Below are 8752 nucleotides of genomic sequence, written 5' to 3' on the forward strand. Positions count from 1 at the left end.
GCAAAAAAAACAATCAGCCACAATGATGAATCTCACAAGTGGTCGAGCAACAAACAACAGTCCCAGAAAACAGAGTAGTAAACCAGCAGACAAACCCATCATAATCAATGTAATCGCAACAGCAATTCAATAACCACAACAACTCGGCAGACAACCAGTAATAACTTCAATATCAATAAGGCCAGAATCAGTCAGCAGCATACAGAGGCCCAGGATACAGTAGCAATCCCCCAGAGAGATCAGACTACCCTAATGAAATAGTGACAGTCCCAACTAGAAGAACTGACTTGGCAAAAGTAGCCTGACTACCTTAGTCTCTTATGCAGTTTCAGACAATGTTTTTGTTACAATATTCTGAAATCCTCTTTATGTTTCTTTCTTTCTCTGAAGACTAAAAATGTCCAGCCCTTTCTTAACTAAAAACAACTCTATTTATAACTGAATGAGAAACCCTAAGGGCTGCCTAGAACTTCACAGCCTCAGTGACTGCCCATCCCCTTCATTTCTCATGCCTAAGCATCTTCTTGATGCAAGTCATTTTGTTCCCCACGCCTGGCCTATTGCTCTATTCAAGAGTCATGGGTTCATTTAAGTATTAAACTCCCATGCTCTTATGTTTTGTCCCCACTAATACATTAGTTTAATCCTAATTCAGTATCCTATTTGTCAACCCACTTAAACTAATTATTTCTGTTTTTGTTAACACCCAAACTACCCTTGTTAACCCTGGTTATTACTGTATTAACTCATTGCAACAGTAGGGCATTTTTGAACTTCTGAAAGTTCAAATTCAGAGCTGCCCTGGACTGAATCTTTTCAGTTGTTTTGCAATGCAAACAAACTAATTTCAAACAATGTCGGGCATCCAGTCAACAACAGGGTTCGATCAGTCATGTGAAGTTGTTAGACCATTTGATCATTCAGTCATAGAAAATTAATCGACGACGTTTATCAGGTCGACTATACTAATTATAACATGAAATAATCGGTCGATCAATCAAACAACACGAACAGGGCAATCGACTGCCTTCAACAACTTTGCACAACACAGAGAATCTATATGAATTATCTACTCGACGACTAATCTAATTGACGAACATGTATATCACAAGACGTGTTCAACATATACACAGAAGAACAAGCGACCAAATAAATGGTCTTTACAAAAATGGAAGAAATTGAAAGGAAAATATCAGAAACACCAAACAACTACAACAAAACATGCTTAACAAATTCAGACAATACTTAAACAAAACTGAAAAGAAAAAGAAAACTTACTGAAAATGTTCAACCAAAGCCGACCCAGGTCTGAATTAAATTTGACCATTTGGGGCCGAACAAACTTTAATCGGGGTGTTCTCAACTGAGAATACCTTGATTAAGGTCTATTAGACCTCAAACCCCTATTAAAACTGGCCGGATTTCCCAGGTTCTTGTGTTCTAGGGTTTGGATCTTCAGATTTAAGATTTTAGGATTTGTGGGTAGATTTGGACCAAACCAAGCTTGGTTTGGTCACGAGGGAGGTCAGAGGGTTGTCCAGTGTGAGTTTGGGTTGGTTTGGTGTAGATCGGGGTTTGGTCTCGAATCTTCAAATCAAGATTCAAGACGATGGAGTGTGATTCGAGGTACATGGTTGGTGGATTCGTGTTCAGGGTGGTTGGATGTATCGGGGGTGTTGTTTTGGGAGTCACCGGCATCCTTGCCGTCGGCTTTTCTGTGAAGGTGAAGGGGGCGGCTAGGGTTTGGGATATTAGGGTTAGGCTCTGGAGACGATGAAGCCGGGGGGGGGTGTTTGGATGGGGGCGTGGGGTGTGATGGGGGGTTTATATACGGAAAGGGAGGATAGATTGGGGCCGTTAGATCAAGTGATCTCAACGGTTTGGATCTACTGGTGAGTGACCAGACGGGGTCGTTTGGTATGGAAACGGGGTCGTTTTGGTTTAAGTAAGGGGTTGGGTTGAACCAGTTAAACAAATCGGGTTATGGATGCGGATGTGGACCGTTTGATGAGTTTGAACGGACGGCTCCGATTAGACGCCCTATGCGGCATCGTTTTGGGTCCAAGCCTAGGCAGCCTGTGTTTGGACTGGACTTGTGTCCTGGTTTTGGGCCTCATTTTGGGGCCCAATCTGATTTTCCCACAACCCTTTCCCTTTCTAATTAACCAAATTTAAACCAAATTCCTAAATAAATTGTAAAATTATAAAAAATTAAAAATAGAATTACACACATATTGGTTAATACCTAACACACAAATTAACATTAAATACAAATCACTTAATGACAAGACATATATTTTTTGATTTTCTTTTCTTTTTGGAGTAACTTTCGCGAAGCAAAAATCACGTGCTTACACTACCCGACAAGGATATTAACTTTGGTATTGACTTGGTGCCGGGTACTAAGACCATTTCTATTCCTCTGTACCGTATGGCACTGGCTAAGTTGAAGGAGTTGAAGGAGCAGCTTCAGGAACTCCTTAAGAAGGGGTTTATTAGGCCTAGTGTGTCACCTTGGGGTCCACCGGTTCTGTTCGTGAAGAAGAAGAATGGCTCTATGAGAATGTGCATTGATTATAGGAAGTTGAACAAAGTCACAATCAAGAACAAGTATCCTTTGCCGTGTATTAATGATCTATTTGACTAACTTCAAGGAGTGAGGGTGTTCTCCAAGATTGATTTGAGGTCAGGGTATCACCAGTTGAAGATTCGGGACTCGGATATTCTTAAGACAACTTTCAGGACCCGTTATGGTCATTATGAGTTTCTTGTGATGTGTTTTGGGTGACCAACGCCTAAAAAACATTCATGCATCTGATGAACAGTGTATTTCAGCCTTATCTCGACTCGTTTGTTATTGTATTCATTGATGATATCCTGGTGTACTCTCATAGCCAGGAAGAGCATGTCCAACATTTGTGGATTGTGTTGCAGCAGTTTAGGGAGGAGAAACTTTATGCCAAGTTCTCCAATTGTGAGATTTGGCTTAGTTTAATGGTGTTCTTAGGGTGCGTGGTGTACACTGAGGGTATTCATGTAGATCTGAAGAAGATAGAGGCAGCTCTGAGTCGCCCCAAACTGTCCTCAGCTACAAAGATTCGGAGCTTTCTTGGTTTGGCTGTTATTACCATCGGTTCATGTAGGGTTTCTCATCTATTGCATCGCCCTTGACTAAATTGACCCAAAAGGGTACTCCTTTAAGGTGGTCGGATGAGTGTGGGGAGAGCTTTCAGAAGATCAAGACTGCCTTGACCACAACTCTAGTTCTAGTTCTACCATCAGTTTCTGGTTCTTATACAATATATTATGATGCTTCTTGGATCAGTATTGGGTGTGTTTTTATGCATGAGTGTAGAGTGATTGCTTATGGTTCATGCTAGTTGAAACCGCATGAGAAGAACTACCATGTTCATGATTTGGAGTTGGCTGCCATTGTTCATGCATTGAAGATTTGGAGGCACTATCTCTATGGTATGTCTTGTGAGGTATTTACTGATCATCGTAGCCTCCAACACTTGTTCAAATAGAAGGATCTCAATTTGAGGTAGCGGAGATGGTTGGAGTTGCTAAAGGACTATGATATTACTATTTGTATTATCTAAGAAAGACCAATGTGGTGGCCGATGCATTTAGTAGGAAGGCAATGATTATGGGTAGTCTTGCATTCATTCCTGTTAGTGAGAGACCTCTTGCTGTTAATGTTTAGGCCTTGGCCAACTAGTTTGTGAGATTAGATGTTTCAAAACCCAGTTGGGTTCTGGCTTGAGTGGTTTCTCGGTCTTCCTTATTTGATTGCATCAGAGAGTGCCAATATGATGACCCTCATTTGCTTGTCCTCAAGGAAAAGGTTCAGCACGATGATGCCAGAGATGTGACTATTGGAGATGATGGGGTGTTGAGGATGCAGGGCCAGATCTGTGTGCCAATGTAGATGGGCTACAAGAGTTGATTCTTGAGGAGGCCTATAGCTCGCTGTATTCCATTCATTCGGGTGTCGCGAAAATGTACCAGGACCTGAGGTAGCACTATTGGTGTAGGAGAATGAAGAAGGATATAATTGGGTTTGTAGCTCGGTGTCTCAAATGTCAGCAGGTAAAATATGAGCATCAGAGGCCGGGTGGATTGCTACAGAGGATAGAGATCCTAGAGTGGAAGTGAGAGCGGATCACTATGGATTTCGTAGTTGGGCTCCCATGGACCTCGAGGAAGTTTGATGCTATTTGGGTGATTGTGGATCGACTGACCAAGTCCGTGCACTTTATTTGTTTTTATTGGATTGGTACTTCAGTTGTTTAAATTGTCAAATTCTGTATTGTTGAAACTATTGTGCTTTTGTTATAATTACTCTACTATGTGTAATCACTCTATTTTGTGCAATGATATTCACTTGTTGTTCTTGTTATTGTTTATTCTGTGTTTCTCAAGTGGCATGAGTTAGTGTTGCTGAACTTGTTTTTGGTTGTGCTTCTTCTGTTATTCTTTTCAATGATGCCAAAGGGGGGAAGTTACATAGGTGTCAATAGGAGGAGGAACATAAACGAATTGATATGCTGTGTTGTGCAAGAAAGAAAGCTCTGCTTCGCAGGGGGAATGTTGCTGATAACATGTTTATTATAGGTCCGATCCATAGGGGAAAATGTTAGGAATTTGGTTCTCAAGGGGAATATAGAGTTTGGGTTTACCATCATAAAAAAAGGGGAAGTTGCTCTATATTACGATATTTGTGTTTTGATAATTTGCCAAACAATATCGAGGAACCAGTTGTGATCAGTTCCTTAGGTTTGGTTCTTAGGGGGGAATATGACTGATTCGCAGGGGGAACAATGTGGAGATCTGGTTCTCAGGGGGAATATCATTCTAAGTTTGTCATCATCAAAAAGGGGAAATTGATAAGTTATGCATCCTTTGCTTTGATGATTTGACAAACTTCATGAGAGAACCAGATAAGGAACCTGATATAATTAGTTCTCTTACATTCAGAGTAACTAGTCGGATGTCTAGTTCAATTCTCAATGAAATCAGATAATGGAACAGCAGAGGGAACAAATATGGACCAGTTCCCCCGGTCGTCGTATTGTTAACTCTACAACTTTAAACATTCTCAAGACCTTAAGATCACAAAGTTCCAGGTTGGGATCCAGTTTGGGATATGGCTCAACTCTTCAGAGTCGAAGGAAAAACTGAGGGAATAGGTCCCTACCAGTTTCCGAGGTGACTGTACGAAGTCAACTCCCCAGCTGGAAAGTTGCTGCCTGCACACGCTACAGTACAGGAACAGTGCAGCAGTCAACTTTCTGTGGAAATATTTTTACCTACCTTGCTTACATCATTGTAAGTCATGTCACACATGTACTATTAACATCAAGGAAGGTAAAACAATCATTTGAACACTTGCAAATCAAAAAATGAAAATATTCTCTCAAGTGCTAGCCACCACATCTCTCAAGAACAAAGCTACTGCAACCTCAAGGACCAGATCCAAAGATTGAAGATATCTTAAGTCCTTAGGTTTGTTGAGTCTTTTTTATTTTGTTCTTCACTTGTAATTCCTACTTAGCTTAGTTAGAAGCATTGTGTATGAAATCTTTACAAATCATAAACCATTGTGTTTGTGTCTTGGCTAGAGTTAGTCGAGTTAGAAGTCTTTGTAATAGAGGTATTACAAAGTGGCTTGTAATAGGTGTGTTATAAGTTAGTGAGGGATACCAAAGTCTTTGTAATAGAGTTATTACAAAGTGGCTTGTAATAGAGTATTACAAGTTAGTGAGGGATTAGGAGGTTAAATCCTAGGTTGCATAGGTTGTAATCTGATGTTTGCTTGGTTAGTGGAGTTGAAATCCTACTAGGGTAGGTCGTGGTTTTAATCTCTTGAGCAAGGAGTTTTTTATGTAAATATCGCGCGTTCTTTATTTACTGGCGATTTACTGTAGGAACAGATAGAGAACCTAGTTCCATATACTATTTGATTTTGTAGTCTGTTGCTTACTGTGGGAACTGACAGAGAACCTGGTTCTCTATATAATTTGGTGGACCCTTAAATTCTATCATTGATATTTCTCAATGTAATGATATAATGTTGGGTGATCAAGTTGCTATACAACCTGTCAAAGAGAATGAAATTTTTAAACTTGGGCAGCAACAACTTATATTAGTAGGTACAAGTTCTCCAATTATCTCTTTAGAGGATAGAGTACTTCTTGGGTCATTAGAAAGTTTGAATGATATACCTTTGAACTGTAACGACCCGAATGGTCGTTTTATGTATTTGAGTCTCGTTTTCCTATTTTATGCTTTCTGTATGCTTCTTTGTTGTTATGAGACTTAGGGGAATGTTTTGTTTAGTTTTGGGAAGGTTTTTGATCGAATTGCAACACTTAGTTCCAAGGTTGAAATTTTAAGTTATAAGAGTTGATCGGGGTTTGACTTTTGCATAAACGACCCCGAAATGGTATTTGATGATTCCAATAGGATCATATGGTGATTTTTGGGGCATATGTCTGGATTTGGATTTGATGGTTCCTAGGTTGAGTTGGCTCCAATTGGCGAAAGTTGGAAATTTAAAGGTTTAGAAGTTCATAGGTTTGACCGGGAGTTGACTTTGAGGTAATTGGGGTCGTATTATTGTTATGAAAGTTGGTATATGTTCATTATGTCATTTGAAACTTGTGTCCAAAATTTGGGATAATTCCAAGTTGGCTAGACATGGTTGACATGAGTTTTGGAAGTTTGAAAGTCGATTAGTTCATTAGGCTTGAATTGAGGTAGGATTCGTAATTTTGATATTATTTTGTTTGATTTTATACCTCGAGTAAGTCCATGTTATGTTTAGGACTAGTTAGTATGATTGGACGGGGTACCGAGGAGATCCGGTGTATTACGGGTGAGTTTCAGAATATTTTAGAACTTATTGGCAGTTTTGGTCTGCTATTTTCGCACCCACGAGGTATTGGATGTAGGTGCGAGCCCGAAGATACCGGCAGGTAAGAGTAGAAATCGATTTAGACTGGATAGGGAAGTTCCGCAGATGCAGATTCGTATGTGCAGAAGCGAGAGTGCAGGTGCACCTATTTGAACGTTGAAGCGACCTTCTATCCACAGAAGCGAAGGGGCGGAGTGATAAGTGATTTCTGCATCTGTGATGATTTTTCGGTAGATGCGATGTCGCAGAAGTGATATATGGACTGCAGAAGCGAAAGTGTTAGGCAGAATATATCTTGAGCGTGGGTTTAGTTTTATTATCATATTTTGAGATTGAGAGCACAGATTGAGGCAATATTTGAGAAGTTTTTCACCCACTTGGATTGAGTAAGTGTTCTTGACTCGGATTTGATTATTATTCATGATTTAATACTTCATTTTGGCTTTTTATTGGTTAATTTAAGTGAGAAAATTTATAAAATACAAAATAGGGATTTGAACTCCAATCTAGAGTTGGATTTGGATAGAACTTGTATATCTGGACTCACATTCGAATGAGTGATCGGGATTTGTGACTTTTGTCGGGTTTTGTGAAACTAGCTCGGGTTTACTTTTTGATACTTGAGAAAGATCAGAGCTTTATTACCTAGAATTGATTTCTATAATCGTGTTTGATGTTATTGAGTTATTGTTTTGCTAGATTTGACCTATTCGGAGGTCGATTCGAGAGTCATAGGCTTTTTAAAGTATTGATTTGGCTTATTTGAGGTAAGTATATTGCCTAACCTTGTGTGGAAAAAAAATTCTTTAGGATTTAGCCTAAATTGTTTATTCGTGTTGTGTGAAAAGCGCCGTGCACACGAGGTGACGAGTGTATACACGAGTGTTATGTGTGGATTATGACCGGATTAGACCTTAGACTATTAATATATCTTAATTTGAGGATGTATTTTATATGAAATATGCTTAATCACTTTGTGGCTATATGAATATGATCACTACTATTGTTTTAGCCGTAGTAATGCTTTATATGTTAAACACATCTGCATTTTACTAGTTTCATGTCCACCTTGTTGATAAATTATGAACTTAAATTCTTGATGAAGTTTTGGCATGATTGTTTTGTGATTATTGTGGCACATGTGGACATATTGACAGATTGTTGGGTATTGGCATGAGGTTTTTTCCGTCCAATTGTGATTGTTATTGTGTCAAGGTTGTTGATACGGTGGGATATTGGTATTACGTCAGGCTGGAGCAATAAAGTGGGATATCATTATTGTGTTAGGGATGAGCTACACAGTTGGATATTGTTATTGTATCAGAGGGGAGCGATACGTTGAGATATTGTTATTGTGTCAAGATGGAGTGATAAGGGTGAATTCATCTGGAACAGAACTATGGACACGAGGTGCCATATGTTGTGTTTCTATTTAATGACTTGTTTTTAAAGATGACTTTTACTTGCATTGAATTGTTATCACTTGTTCTAAAGAGATTATTCTTATTATTTTCTGTTACATTCTATTGCCAGTCTTTGATATATTGCACATGTTATTTGACTAGTGAGTATTGCATGACTTGAACCTCATCACTACTTCACTGAGTTACTCTTGATACTTACTAGGTACCGATTGTGGTGTACTCATACTACTCTTCTGTATATTTTTGTATAGATCCAGGCATTGGATGCAACGGATATAAAGAGTAAGAGATTGCATCATTCGTGAGGATTCAAGGTAGAGCTGCATGTTGCCGCAGTCCCTTGGAGTCTCATATACTGTTCATTTTATATTCGAACAATATTGTATTTTGAATATTCCATATTGTATTC

The sequence above is a fragment of the Nicotiana sylvestris genome, chromosome 10 (genome assembly GCF_000393655.2).
Source record: "Nicotiana sylvestris chromosome 10, ASM39365v2, whole genome shotgun sequence".
Lineage (NCBI taxonomy): Eukaryota > Viridiplantae > Streptophyta > Magnoliopsida > Solanales > Solanaceae > Nicotiana > Nicotiana sylvestris.